Here is a 14,859-nt window from a genome sequence, read left to right on the forward strand (position 1 = left end):
TGGGCAGGAGCGCTGGCAGCAGGCACAGCCCCAGACTGGCTGCCTAGGGAACGATGTCAGAGGTAAAAAATCCAAGTTGCTTTTCCCTATTTCTCCTGGGACTGTCTCAAATGAGTCACTGTCCCATGACAGAGGGCAGTGGCTGTGCAGGACTCCCCACTGGGAGCCTTCAAGGCAAGCTGGAGATGTCCATTCCTTCACAGAAAGGATTTTTACTGGTGAAAGAGTTAAGAGGATGCTGGGGCAGACAAAGGAGATCTCACCATGTACAGGTGGGAGCTGCTCTGCAGCAAACTCCATCTCAGACACTGTTGCTGCACTGTGGGACACTGAGGCAGTTGCACCCTCTATTCTTTTATAGCATTTGCTAGGTTTGGTCCAAATCCCAACCTGCCCTTTCCTCCAGCAAAGGTGAATCCCCCTGCAGCTGGTCCAGCCAAAGCTCCCTCTCAAGAGCAGAGAAAAGCCTGAAAGCAAAGCAAAGAAACCGCAGAAGAGCCAGTCAATAAAAGCCTTTAGAGCCTTGTTGCAGTTCCTGCAAAATGCAGTGAAGCTTTCAAAGGAAAAGCAAGTGTCAGAGTTCAGTGGCCAAAAGACACGACCACCACAAGCCCTGGAAGAAGCCAAGCATGGCAGATAAAGGAAAACAAAGCCTGAAGGACAGGGAGGGGGAGAGAGGGCGAGTGGGACAGACAAGGAGGGTAGGAGCTGCTTGAAGCAAGATCTACAGCCTGTTCCTGAAACTTCCCGCTTGTGTGCCAGGCACTCCCGAATACTAATCAGAACTGAAAAAAAAATCAAACAATTAGGAAGTAAAGTCTTTTGGCAGGGTTTCTCCTGGAGACGTCAGGCTGGTTTTGTTTATGAGCTAGAGGAAGTGGTAACCGCTCCTGTTTGTTCTTCTGAAGAAAAGAGAAAGCTCCAGTGTTTTAATTTCTCTGCTGAAAACCCTGGAGGTTTTGCCTTAAATGGATCAGAATGGCTGATCTAGATTCACCCTCAGCCTTTTGTTACAAGAAAATATTTTAGTCATTTTCTCCCTCCCCTTCTGCATGGGGAAAGAAAGGGGCAGTGGATACAAAGCAGGCATTTTTGTTCTCAGAAAATATCAATGAAAAGAGCATTCCAGAGGACAAGGGCGCAGCACAGCTCCCAGAGCACAGGAGATGTCCTTGCAGAGCAGCTGGGCAGATGCAACCCTGAGGAAGCATAAATATATAAGCTCAAAACCTCCTTTGAGTTATAAAGGCATGTGAGGCAACACATGGGAAGCGTAGATAAAGTTTTTAAACTATCTTTTTTGGCTCGCAGCTGATACATGCAAGGCTGGGAGGGAGTCAGGACAGTGGTATGGCACAAGGCTCGGGCCAGGGCTGTGCAGAGCAGTGGGGTGGGCACGCACACTCACACCTATTTCTTCAGGGTACAACTTGCAGCTCATTCAGTGCAAAGTCCCTGTATAAAAAGCTTTTTGTTTTAATGCAAGTCATGTCAGGAGGGCTTGAACTAGCACCTTGGCAAATTAAACCAGGTTTACCCTGGTTTATAACAGCAAGTGGAAGGCCCAAGGCATGCATGGAAGGAGTGTGGTGCAGCAGGCAGACCCATTTGCAGGGACAGGTCCCAGCGTGAGAAAAAACAGGTCCCAGAACAGACCGATACCTCAGCCTCACACCTTCCTCGCGCAGCACCCCAGAGGCGGAGGGGTGTGTTAGAGTCCTCAGCAGCGTGAGAACAAATCGTGAGCCTGTCCCCAAGGCACCGGCTGTCAGAGGCCTTAAAAGCATCTCTGCTGGGCAGTCAGCTCTCCCCGCAAAGGGAACAGCCAGCTAGGGAAAGCCAGAAGACCTCCTCTGGCTAGCAGGACAGATCGATAGGCAAACTGTGACACTTGAGGCAAAAAACTTTCTAAAAGCGCTGGGCTTTTAGGTGCAGAAACAAAACGCATTCACCATGGAAACCCGCCTCTGGGGCTGGTAGCACTGGTGGAATTTGCAATTGGCTCCAGCTATCAAGGAGGCAGCCTGGATAGTGAAAGCTTTCAACGTGAATGGTGCCGACCAAGTAGTCTGTAACTGCTCTGGAAGTGCTTTTCAAGGCAGCCAAACACACTGGTTTATCTAGCAATAATTCACCCGCCAGAGTGATGTGGAAGTGGAGCCAGACAGCACTCCCAACTTTTTTTTTCCCCGGGGGTGTCGGAGAAGGGAGGGGAAGGACGAAGGTTGAACCATCCCTGCATCAGCCACGCAGCTCCAGGAATGCTGTGTAGGTAGCCTGCTCAGAGCATGCTGGAGACAGGCGGGGACAGCAGATGCCTCTGCATCACACCCCTAAGGCAATCATCACCCTCTTGCTCTCCCAGTGTCCTCCTGCCCCGATTCCCAAGGCAATGCCACAGGTATGGCCAAGAGTTACATGCGAGGCGCCCTCAGGAGCAGCCCTGCCCTCAGCACCCGCATTTCCAGGTCATGCTCATGGATCAACAACTTTTTAAATATAGCTTAACAGTCTTGTTAAGTGCCAAGTGCTTTGGGCTAAACCCAGATCCACAGGTGTGTCACTGTTATAGCCCCAAATCTGCTCCCTCCACATCCTCATCCCTTACAGTCTTGACACCGTGGTCTCAGCATACTTGCTTTTGTACCTCCACAAGCATCCTGGGAGGTTATGAACTGCTGGTATCCCTAAAAGCTTGAATAAGTGAGGTACAGAGAGACACACAGCCCTGGAGCAGCCTTTTTGGGTGCCCACCATTAAGGATGCCCTCATAAGGGATTTAATTCAGGTCTCAGCACCAGCAAGTGCCCTCAGCAGCAGGTCAGCCACCTACCAAGCACACCCTGGGTGCTACCATGCCACATCCTCCACTCCAGCCAGCACAGGGATGTTCCTAACCCAGAATTACCTTCCCTCTCTCCTGCCCTCAAAAAAGCCATTCTCCATCTCTCTCTGCAGCCACGTCAAAAATAAACCAGACTCTAAGCACAGCTTTGCCAGTTACACCCTTGCGCCAGCCTTTGCAGAGATGCCACCCCGAGTGCACAGGCTGCGCTCAGTCCAGGCAACATTTTGGGGAGCAGGAGAGAGAATACAAACATCTCACTGCCTGCTTTGCAGGGATCCAGAATCACAGAATTGTGGCAGTGGGAAGGGCCCTCTGGAGCTCATCCCGTCCCACCCCCTGCGTGAGCAGGCACCCCCAGAGCAGGGGCACAGGGCCGTGTCCAGGCGGGGGGTGAATGTCTCCAGGGAAGGGACCCCACAGCCTCTCTGGGCAGCCTGTGCCCCTGCTCTGGCACCCGCACAGGGAAGGGGTTTGTCCTCATGTTCAGGGGGAACTTCCCGTGTTCCAGCTTGTGCCCGTTGCCCCTTGGCCTGGCGTTGGGCACCGCTGGAAAGAGTCCGGTCCCATCCCCCTGACACCCGCCCTTCAGATATTTATAAGCACTGATGAGATCCCCCCTCAGCCTTCTCTTCTCCAGGCTGAACAAGCCCAGGTGCCTCAGCCTTCCCTCAGAAGGGAGATGCTCCAGCCCCCCGATCATCTATGCAGCGCTCCGCTGGCCTTGCTCGAGCGGTTCCCTGCCTTTCCGAAAGCCTCCAGCCCGCGCTTCACCCCGCGGCAGCGGCGCCCACTCCCACGCCGCCCCCCCGCAGGGGGTCGGAACCCTCTGCCCCCGCAGAGCAGCCATTTCGCGCGGGCGGTGGGAAGGGGCCGGCGACCGAAGGCAGCGGCGGAGCCGAGGGCGGAGGCGGGCGGCGGGGCCGGGGTGCGGCGGAGCGCCGCTGCCATCCAGCGGCCGCGGGCCGGGCTCTGCCTCCCGGGGCGCCGGCGAGCGGCTAGCATCCGCCCCGCGCCTCTTTCCGTAGCAAGCGCCAATTTAAACCCCCCCCCACCTCCCTCCCACTTCAGCCGCCTGCTGATGGAGCACCCCTGCCCTGGTTAACCTCTGCTCTCCAGGAAGCTGGGCGCTCCTTGGCTTCCTCTGCGCTTTTTTTCCCCAGCTTGTTGCCCTCTCTGAGCTGAAAGAGGGCAGCATGTGGCATTTGCAGTGGGGATATGCATAGACACAGCGGCAGGAGGTTTGCATTCATTTCTTTTCCTCTCCCAATAATTTCCCACCTTCCAGTTTACATCCTGCTTGCTACCGAGAACAATAAGACCACCTCAGGCTCCCTCTGAAGTGGCAGCTTCAGGCCCTCAGTGTGTGCCTGCAGGTGGGATAAGCTTCTCCATGTGAGAAGCAGCCTGGCCATGGGCTCCCCATGTACAGCCAGAACAAGGACGCCCATGAGTTCCTGCAGATACATACAGGAGGGGCTGGGAAGCAAAAGAAGGATCAGGAGGGCTCCTGAGATGTTCTCCAGATGCTCAGGTGCGGCACAGAGGCTGCCCAGGCTGTGGTTGCAGTCTCCAGCCCCTTCCCAGGATTGGTGCCATTCACCACCTGCAGCTGGCAATGGCAGGAACAGCTCTTTGCTTGCTCACTTTCTGGAAAGCAAGCAACCATTTGGTAGCTGAAGCAAGCCTCCCAGGCAGTGCTCAAGGCTGCAAGAAGGAGATATGAAGAGGAAAGGAACACAGGGGGAATTTGTCTCAGCTGTGAAAGCACCAATAAGAACATGCTGGTCATGCTTTCTCCCAGACATATTTTTGAGCAGATGTTCACCTTAAAAATCCACTGGATAAAAAAGTAAATCTGTTCTGCCACTCCTTTGCATTGACCACCTTTGTGGTTTGTAAGCACAGCCTCCTACTCTCCTAAGCGCCTAGAAGGGACTTCCAGCCTAAACTTGCTAAGAACCCCTCAGATAAATATCCCCATCAGCAATCATTGCCTCCTCTTCTCTGCTGTCCTTCCAGTCCCTCCAGGGATCCACACCACAGCGTGCAGCGGACAGGGACCTTCCCTCCCCACGGGGGTGGGGGGGGAAGGTAACGACACAGACGGGTACACGCGCGAAATCTGGGGCTCTTTACCCGCAGGAGGGGCGCAGAATTTGGCTCTTCCCCGGCCCTCGAGCAGAGATGCTCTCCCGAGGTCCCCGCACCGCGGTCCCGGCCGCGGGGGAGGCGGCGCTGCCCGCCCCCTGCCGGCCCTGCCTGCGCCCTGCCTGCGCCCTGCCTGCCGCTGCCGGCAGGTGTCAGCGCGCACCCAGGAGCCAGGATCCTCCCGAGCCCCGGCGGAGATCCAGCATCCCCTTGCTGGAGGGGAGAGGGGTGGTACCCCGCTCCCGGGAGCGCAGAGTGTACCCCCACACCCCCCGAGTGGCTGAGGATGGGGGGCACCCACGGGAAACTGCCCGGCCGAGGTGGAGATGCATGCAGGGCAAGTGGCTGAGCGTGGTCAGTTAGTCCCTAAAGCTTTTTGGCAATCTGCACGTGGGTTTTCCCAGGCCCAAACCTCACCTGCCGCCCGGCAGCACTGGGCTTCCCTGGAGCACCCATCAGGCCAGTTGTACTGGACACCAGGGCCCCTGGCAGGGGACACTCCGCTCTGTGGTTGCCCAGGGACATTGCTCTCCGCTGAGAACATGCCTCTGACAAGGAATAGTTTACAGGCTGGAGTGCACGACAAGGGGTTGCTACTTGAGATCATACTAAAAAGCTTTTGCTGCCTGCAACAGAGGCAAGGATCTCTGCAGCTAGATTGCAGTTTATCCTTCCTGAAGGATCCAGGAAGAGGCACAGTACCGGAACAGGATTGTCTCAGTCACCCAGGCCTGCCCTGCCATGCAGCCACCATGAGCAGCCTCCCAGGAGGGCTGACATCTGCACCAGGGACGCAAGCAAGGTCCCCAGAGCAAGCAGGGCTCAATACATCACTTATTACAAATACGCAGATAGCAACCAAGCAGACAGTGAAGGCATCCTTTCACAGGGCATCTCTCAGAAGAGGCTGAAGATGCAAAAAATGAAGCCAAACTCCCAGTACCAGCCTGGCCACTTACCACAGAAGGTCATGCAGCAGAGCCAAGCAGGCCTGAGCTGTGTTGTGCTAGTTCAGGGTGGAAAGCCTCTGCCTTCCCTGAGCCCAAGGAGCTCAGCACTCGAGAATCTGCTGTACTACCAGCATGTGCGTGATCTCATCCCTCTTCCTCCCTGCATTTCAGAGGCAGGGGCAGGACAGGAAGCCAAGAAACTTGTGTTGCAAAGGGATGAAGTCAAATACTTGGTACATTCAGGTGCTCGAAGAAAAAAAAAAAAACACAGTTCCAAGGGTCTGGGAAGAGGCTGAGCCAGTCAGACGCTGACAAGGGAGGGAAATTAAAACATCCCAGCTCTGTTCAGATAGTTGCAAGTTTGCAGTTCAGAAGAACTGAAATCAAATGAGCTTCAGCCCCTTGGCTCTTCAGGTTTGCATTTGCCATCCCCATCCACCCTGAAGAGCACCCAGCTGGCAAAGCTGTCTCTCTGGGGAGGGCACACACCCCATCCTCCTGCATCTGCATTCAGGAAAAGGGAAGAACAGCTTTATAGCTCTTCTGTTTCCCTTTAACCATACTGGCACAGTCCAGTGCTGAGCTGCTGCAGAACATGTCCACAGCCATACTGCTCCCAAATGGGAGCTAGTGTAGACCCCACATTCCTGCCAGCCTGCAAACTTCTTGGACTGACTGATCACCAGCAAACATGAACAGATGAGTGAGCTCTAACCAAAAACAAAAGTGTACTTTAAAAAAAACCCAAGTCTTTCCCAGCAGCAGTTTTCCCTTTATTCACCACATTTCTCAGCCTCATTCTCCCAGATGTAAGTTCACTACAAAAAAAACCCAACACATAAGAGTCTGGGCAGGGTGAACTGCAGCACCTTTCCAAGTGAAAGGGTCAGTTCTGCTCCATGCCCCAAAAATCAAACTGGACCCACCCCAGTTCAGAGCAAAGGGCCCCAGCAGCTGTAAGCTTAGAGCCTGCGCAGGGAACAGGGACAGAAGGGGAATGCCCTCACCAGAACACGAGACTTGCGAAAGCCAGGTGTCACTAGCAGACCAGTCCCAGACAAAAGCCAAGTCCAGAGGTAAATGCAATGGTCCCATCAACAGGCAGCACAAAGGGCTGGTGAGAGCAAATCCCATCTTCACCAGCACAGGAGTCACCCAGGCAGAAATCCCCACATTTAATCCTCATTCTCCCAGGCCACACACCCTCATGCATCCACAGCTCCTTCTGCAAAGCCCCTTGGGCCCATCTCCCAGCATCACGCCCCAAGATGTCAGCGCTGGTACAAGTTCCCTCAAAATCCAAAGCCCTGGCATCATTTTCTGGCAATCCTCTGCCTTCCCCAGGAAAGTGGATTTTCCACTGCAAGGAGGCTTACACCACACTCCCCTCCAACGGGAGCCTTCCAGCTCATCCCCTGCGTCCGCTCAGGCACCGGGAGCCCTGCGGTACCCTCGAGACAAGCCACACATTGTTCCCAGTCAGCCTAACAAGCAGCAGGCTCCCCTGCACAGCCACCACCACTTGCTTCAACACACTTTGAAGTGTAGAAAGCCAGTGGGGTTCCCCCTTGCCAGGGAAAGATAGATAAACCTGCCTGGGGGCTGCCTTGCTTTAGCTCCTTTGTCCACTCAGCAATATAGCTCCAGGAAGAAAGCTCTTATTAGGGATTTCAGGCTCAAATGGTACTAAAAGGTTAGTGCTTTGATTAAAGCAGGATGGGAAAGCCACTTCAGCTTTCAGAAACAAGTCTATCCTATGCCCCTGGAGCAGCGGGTCACTAGATATGCCATTTTTAACTCAAATAGGGGAAAACATCATTTTCTAAGAAGCCGGTTGCAGGTTTAAAAAAAGAAGGAAGAAAAGTACATATTCTTGACTCACCTAAGACCAGCAGGATTTGTCCTACACGTGCATGTGGACTCCTTCCTCCTCCAGAGCCACGATGCTGAGTGTAAGTCACCCAGAGAAAGAGGGGACTGTAGTGTTGGGCTGTAACTGCTGCTTTTCCACATCTGCCAGTTGGGAGACTTCATGTAACGAAGGTAATTCCACCAGATTAGTAAAAACCACAGCACTGGCAGAATAACGCCAAAGTAGTAATCCACCAGATTTTGAGAGAAGCAGGTGTCTGCAGCCTTCTGGCCATGACATTCCCAGTTACAGACAGAAGGGTGCATCTGAAACCCACACCAGTCCACAAGGGCTTATGACTCCAGAGATCCCAGCAGAGAGAAACCATCCAGAGACAAATCCTCTTGGCTCAGGACTGTTTGCTTGGTGGAGGGGGAGAAGTCCCAAGCCTGCAGATGGTTAGACTCTCGTCTTCTTGCTTCTAGGTATGAGGACAGTCCAACAGTTATTGCCGCTGACAGCATCTGCCCCTTTCAGTAATGACAAGCTACCAAAACCTGTAGGGAAACAAGCATCAGGATGAGGGAACAGCAGTGACCCTCGGCCACTACAGCACAGCCAGAGTTGCCCTCAAATGCTCCTGCAGCCGACAGCAGACCTGGAGAACAAGGTGCATCTGAGCACATCCCATGTAGCACAGCTGCAAGGTATTCCCAAATTCAGCATTAAGAGGCCAGGACTGTGCCAAGATGAAGGATCACAAAGCAGGGTTTTTCTTGCTGCTGCTGAGCAGAGGTACTGGCCATGCTGGTGGGCACATCCTGGGGAGCAGGCAGCACTGGCCAATTCCTTGCTTAGATGTTACTGTCCCGGTTGTTTGGTCAGTACTGGTGACACTGGTTTCTGACATGCAAGACTACAGCTGAAATCCACCCACATAAAAAAGACAATGATTTCTTTGCAAGGCAGCATCGCTCCTCCTCGCAGCAGCGGCAAACGCAGCCACAAGGCTCACAAAAACGCAACAATTTGCACCAACAGCAGCGCACCAGCTGCAAGGGTGTGCAGCATGGTCACCTCCCATGGCAAAGTACCCCGCAGCAGGGCAAGGAGCTGAATGCCCCTCCTGCAAGAGTTCCCTGATGAAATCAGCACCTGCAGCAGAGCTCAGCTCTGCTGAGCCATTCCAAAGGTCTGGTCAGAGCTCAAAGGGTCTGCTGAAGACGTGGCCAAGCAGAGACTCCTGCTGTCCCTTACCTTTGGGGGACAACCTCTGATAGCCCAGGACAGAACCAACATGTTCATCCCTGCACCCCTCTCCAAAAGCAAACCCATAGAATTGACCAACACGCCAGAGTTAACTATGACCAGCTCTGCCTAGAAAGCAGCGGGTTTACGGGATGGCCAACGCTTGTTTGGAGGGATTTGATTTATTGCTCGTCCGCCAGGTCCACACACACTATCACGTGTGCATGCACACACAATTTTATTAGAGATACATTAGTACGCGCACTACCCTGCTTCGTTAGGGCGCTGCTGCTCTCCAGCACAAAGTCCGTATTTGTTTCCCTGCAGGGGTGGAAATAAAGGGGGTTTTGTATTTTCTTCCTCTTCTCTTTGCAGGCTGGAGTGAGTTTATTTGACACTCCAGCACTCTTTGTGAGCTGAGTGCCCGAGGATAAATGCTACCCTTAAGAGTTACTTGGCGTTAGACAGAGGGACCCTCTTCAGAGGAGAATGGGGGCTTGTTGGGATGGGGTGGGAGGGGGCGCGGGGACGGGGCCTCCGAAGAGCGCCTATGCAGCCCTCATAGAAGGGTCTCTGTCCTGGGCTCACAATAGAGTGAATTCTTAAAGATACCAGGAGCTGAAAGGAAGGAAGGAACTTTCCTCCTTTTAAAAAGGATTTTCAGGAACAATTGAAGAAGCTATAAAAAGGGGATCATTATTTCCCATCCAGTCTGCTGGGCTGGGAAACCCCCTCTCCCCCTCCCAAGGCCTCGGCTGGGAAGATTTGACATATACCATTCGGACGAACATAAGAGGTAGGACAAATGGTCACCATCCAGTTTCCCTTTGCCGAGGGAGCTGCCCAGACCATGCGAGCAGGAGATGCCCTCCTCCCTCCCACAGACAGGTACCAGCTACATGAGCCACCTTCTCCTCCCCAGGTCCAGCTGCTCTGCTGCCTCCAGGTTCTCCGGCCTCAGAAGCAATAAGCTGCAGAGAAGGGAATCTCCCAGGAAAAACGTTTGGCTCAAATGTCCACTGATGGCCCAGGTGGAGCAGGGTGCCACCATCCTGTCAGTGATACAGTACAGCTGTGTGTAACCCCGTGCCCACAGGTGCAAGCCCACACCATATCCATGCAGGGAGAGGATGGCACTTCCATGGCTAACGCACAGCCTGCCCACCACTCTCAGGGACAGAGAGACACCTGCCAGCCAGCTCCTGGTGAGCAGCTCTTCCTCCCTAACTGCGATGGAAAGCTTTCTGCTGACACGCTCAGTCTTACACGGCCCAGAAAGAAGAGCTAAAGCCACAGAAGATTGGCTGGTGAACTTCAGCTCCAGCTTAGCACCACAGCACTTCCAGAGTGACCAATATCAGCCCTTGCTACCCTTGCATCCACTGGTGACCGAGTTCCCTCCAAAGCACAGCCAAGCAGGACACTCATGTTACATGCACACACACATCCCCCCCCAAGGGCTGCATCGCAGCACTTCTGGCATCTCACACAGCAGCAGCCACAGCCCAGATGCTGGCATTCTCCCACCCCCAAACTGACCCCTGCTCCTCACATTGTCACCCCAGAGGTGTGCAGGCACCTCACCAGGACCTCACTCCGCCGGGCTCCCTCATTTCCTCCTCACCCCCAAGTTGCTGAGGGGATGCTGGAACCACATGCGCAAAATCAAGTCCATAGCAGAGCTCCTGCTGGCCATGAAGAAAGCTGCTAGAGCTCACGCACAACCCATTCCCAGCAGACAAGGGGACCTGTTCTCCACAGTCTTGGAAGCGTAGGGAAGCTCCTGACAGCTTTAATTCCTAGAGTTTACTTCCAAGTTCATTGCATCAGAGATAGGCGTTTGGCCATCCAGCTACAGAATGAGTCCAACTGCCTCTTGGTGTCACTGGCACCCCAGGTCCCAGACACTGGCAGCGGGTTCCTGTCCCTCCAGCAGTGGTACAGCCTACCTGGACATGTGCCAGTCCTAGTGCTAAGCTTATCTGCAGAGAACAAAGATGGGCAGAAGAGAATGCCACCTGACAAAGAAACACCACGATCATTCAACCTACAAATCCTAAAGAGACTTTCTCTACACGTTCTGGCTGCCCACACACCAGAAATGTGCTTTTTCGTACCAACTTAGGAAAAAACTTCCAAAATTCAGAAGACACTCCTGAAACACGTGGGCCCAAAAGGGCAGTTTAAAGGACCATCAGCAGGAGCTGAAGCAAACTTGAATGACAGCAGCAAAGCTGGAGATGATATGACACCGATGCCCCAAAGCACCCTGCCTCCACCTGACCCAGTACAGGACACGTTCAAACAGTCCACAGTAGCACTTCAAGGCCGGTCTAAAGCTCCTGTATAGTACCGTGCAAAAACCTTTTGGCCCTTGTGACCAAATCACATTTCTTGAGGTTCAAGGTTGTCTTCGGCTGAGCTTTACTTAGAACAGAGCCATCACTGTTCATTTCCTCCTCTGTGAGGCCACAGAAGGCTTTGCTGAAGCCATACCAGACAGATGACAGCTCTGATCCCCTCCCAGGGAAAAAAGGCAAGAATAAAACCACAAAGGAAGAAGCTTTATAAAGACCTTGACTAGATAACATTTACTCCTGATGTGAAACCCCTTCTGGGCCTTTTTTTTTTTTGCAGGAAAGCTGCAAAACCACCCAGGGATCAAACACATTTATTTAAAGGCTTAGGTTTTAGCCCTCAAAAAACATCTGTGGCTTGGCAGAAAGAGCCAGCCAATTGAAGGAAAAAAGTGTTACCTTCTTGGGCATGGGTGCAGCACAACCTGGGGCCAAGGTCCTCACACCTCATCACCTCTGTTTGGGAGAAGACACACCTACATATGAACTAGAAGTGAGAACAGCCTCCCTGACCACACTCATTCCGGTTTTCCTCTTGGGTGCTGGTCCAGGAAAGCGCTGCCTGCAATTCAGATGCTGCCACAGGGGGGAAAAGCCCGAAAGTTAGAAAGGGGGAAACCTTGAAGCTCTGAAACTAGGCTGCAGAGAAGGACTTGAAGCCACACTGAACATGGGCTCTGTCTCCAGGGTCTAATAAGGCAATGCACTGTAAACCCTAATCCTGTGTTAAGAGCTTTCATCAAAAAGGAACAGTATTTATTAGGGAGTTATAGGAGGTAATAAAAGTGTTTTCATGCAGTGTTTATACTAACACGGGGACTTCATGCTAGCATTCACCCCTTCATTTTTGTTTTAAATACATCTTTCTGATGAAATAAGCCATTCTGAACAAGGCCGCCCTTTGTAATGCAGTTATAACTTTCTGGCCAGCCTTGGCAACTGGCAAAACAGTGTGCTTTTCTTGCCCTCTCTTTTGTTGCTTTACTTTTCTGTTCAAAGTTCAAACAAACAAAAAACCCCCCAGCAAGCTGCATTGTGCTCCTGGCATTATCCCCCCATTGTCTGGGGCTCAGAGAGCCAGAGGGAGGGGGAGCGGGTGTGGCCCAAGACATTTGATCTCCTAAAATTTAAGACACTGATTATTTCTTATACAGAAGAACCCCCAGATAGAAGAGCTTGCGTCCAAAACAGTCTAGGTCTGAGCCAGTTTCTACTAAAAAACACCCACCACTAAGGAGAACTGATGCTACTCTAGCAAATATATTTAAAACCAAGCACAAGAGGAATGCACACCAAAATCCAGCCCTCAGAGCTGGGTCAGAGCTTGGGCCTTCCAGATTTCACAGCTGTGCCTTGCTGCAGACAGAAGCTTTTGCTTCAGAAAGTCAGGTCCCAGCCCCAGGGGATAACATCCCTTAAGTCCTCCCTGCTCTGCACCCTGCAACACACTGAGCCCTGAGTCAGGCAAGTGTAGACGAGATGGCACCCAAGACGTAGTTTAATTTCTAGCTGGTCCTCAAACAGTTCATGCCCACTGCAAGTGACCAGTTTTCCTGGTCTGTGTTAGGGCATCCCTCCTCTTCCAGCCCAGAAGTGGCGAATCCACCTTCCCCAGGTCACAGCTCCAGCACAGCCATGGCAGAGGGCCCTGCCAGGGTTCTTTGCCAGGAGGAGCAGCCCAGGAGCAGCCTCAATTCAGTGTGTCTGAACTGGGTCCTGATAAAGTCCAATAGATTTCGTGTTGAGACCATTTGGGTTATTTCCCCCATGGCCCTTACAGTCCTGTCACTGCAGGCAGGAGGATTCATTCTGGACTCCACTGGCACTGATTTACTGGCTTAGTGGAGGCAGTTGGGCAGGGACACACACCCCTGCTCCCACTCTGTTGGGCAGGAGAAGCAGCTGCCATACCAGCATCTCCAGCCACTGAAATCAAATCCACCAGAGCACAGCACCCAAGCCCTGCAGAGAAACCGGCAGGTGACTGCTGCCTGTGGCAGCCAGCTACTCACCCCGCAGCTTCAGGCTTCCCCACGCTCCACAGCCACGCAGCGGTTTTCTGCCGTACAAATGGAAATCAAACTCCTACAGCCCTCCCACCCCGCAGCTGGGGAGACACCACAAAGGGAAAACTTCTGGCCATAAGAGCGAGTTTACTTCCTCCTGCCAGTGCAAGAAATGGCTTGTGTTTCTTTTCTTATGTGTCATGCTTGCAAGGCACCTTCGTGCTTCAGTTACAGACCCTCTTCCCATCAGAAAGCTTTACATCCCCACTGTCAGAGGGGCTGCAGCAAGCAACCCCACCACACCAAATGAAGCCTGAGGGGTGCCACATCTCAGATTGGCTTTTGCTTGAGACACCTGTGCATGGAAAGCAACTGGTAAACAAGCAGCTTTATAGAAAGCACAAGTCCAAGCAGCTCTGGCTCTTTTTGCAGCAAAGCCTTTGAGAAAGGAGAGCACAAAAATATTATAGCACCCTTCTGCCCCATGATGTCTCCCTGTCAGGGGGCTCAAACTCACCACACATGTTTGGTCCCACACCAGTGGGAAGGATTGAGATTAATTGGGAAGATTTTTCCATCCATCCCTAATTTACAGGGAAATGAGAAAGCTGAAAATATCACCTGCCTGACAGTAAAGAAGAAAAGCATCCTTGCTTACACCACTCCAGCCTCCCAAGCTGGAATCTCCCCTTCACAGTGCCAGGCAAACCAAGATGCAGCTTCTTCCCAAGGCCTGAGTCACCACACAGCAGCCATCTCCCCCCACTTTCATCCCACCAGCTGTGACTGTGATTATAAAAAGATGTCTCAATTAGCAAGAGAGCTGAGCAATTCCTCTAGTCTCAAAACCCTTCAGAGGAAACACATTCCAAGCCAGCAGAGAGCAACACTAACAATGTCTGGGCAATAAAAGCTTCTCTTGTTTATATCAAAGTAACCTCAAACATCCTTTCCCCAAACAAGCATCCCTCGCCCTCCATACGGCTCAGTGGGCTCACACGCTGGAAGGCTGGTGTTGTCCTCAACATGCTGGGTCCCTCGGAGCAGACAGCACTAATTTTCATGTGTGTTATTGGTTGCAGGTCTAGACTGGTGTGGTCTTTTTGTTGTAGCGAGCAAAATAAGGGAGTCATTCATATTTTTCCAGAATTCACACAAAAGTGCTCTTGTGCATCACAGATACCTTGCATCAGCAACCCCGATCAAGTGTTCCTCACTGCCAGGCTCATGCCAGACAGCACTGAAGGCCGGGGAGACCCCTCAGGCCGCCAGCGGGGCAGGGGAAGGGGCTCCAGAGGGGCTGCCAGCTCCCAGGGCCATACCTCACCCCTCACCTCGGCCGGGCACCTGCCCAGGGCACACAGAGCTGCTCCAAGCCTTGCAAACAAGGTTTTCCCACGGGAAGAGAAGGGAAAGGTCATGTCATGTATGTTGTGTGCCCCCCCCTCCC

General features: G+C 52.9%; 1 long non-coding RNA gene across 1 annotated transcript in view; it reads right to left on the reverse strand.

Annotated features, from left to right (window-relative positions):
- The window catches only part of LOC135315929 (uncharacterized), a 57,981-nt gene that overhangs the window by 42,459 nt on the left and 663 nt on the right, over positions 1 to 14,859 (reverse strand). Inside the window, exon 2 of the long non-coding RNA XR_010375418.1 lies at positions 7,829 to 8,355. This is a non-coding gene — a long non-coding RNA (uncharacterized LOC135315929). The remainder of the gene's footprint in view (positions 1 to 7,828; positions 8,356 to 14,859) is intronic.

Source organism: Phalacrocorax carbo, chromosome 16, assembly GCF_963921805.1.
Source record: "Phalacrocorax carbo chromosome 16, bPhaCar2.1, whole genome shotgun sequence".
Lineage (NCBI taxonomy): Eukaryota > Metazoa > Chordata > Aves > Suliformes > Phalacrocoracidae > Phalacrocorax > Phalacrocorax carbo.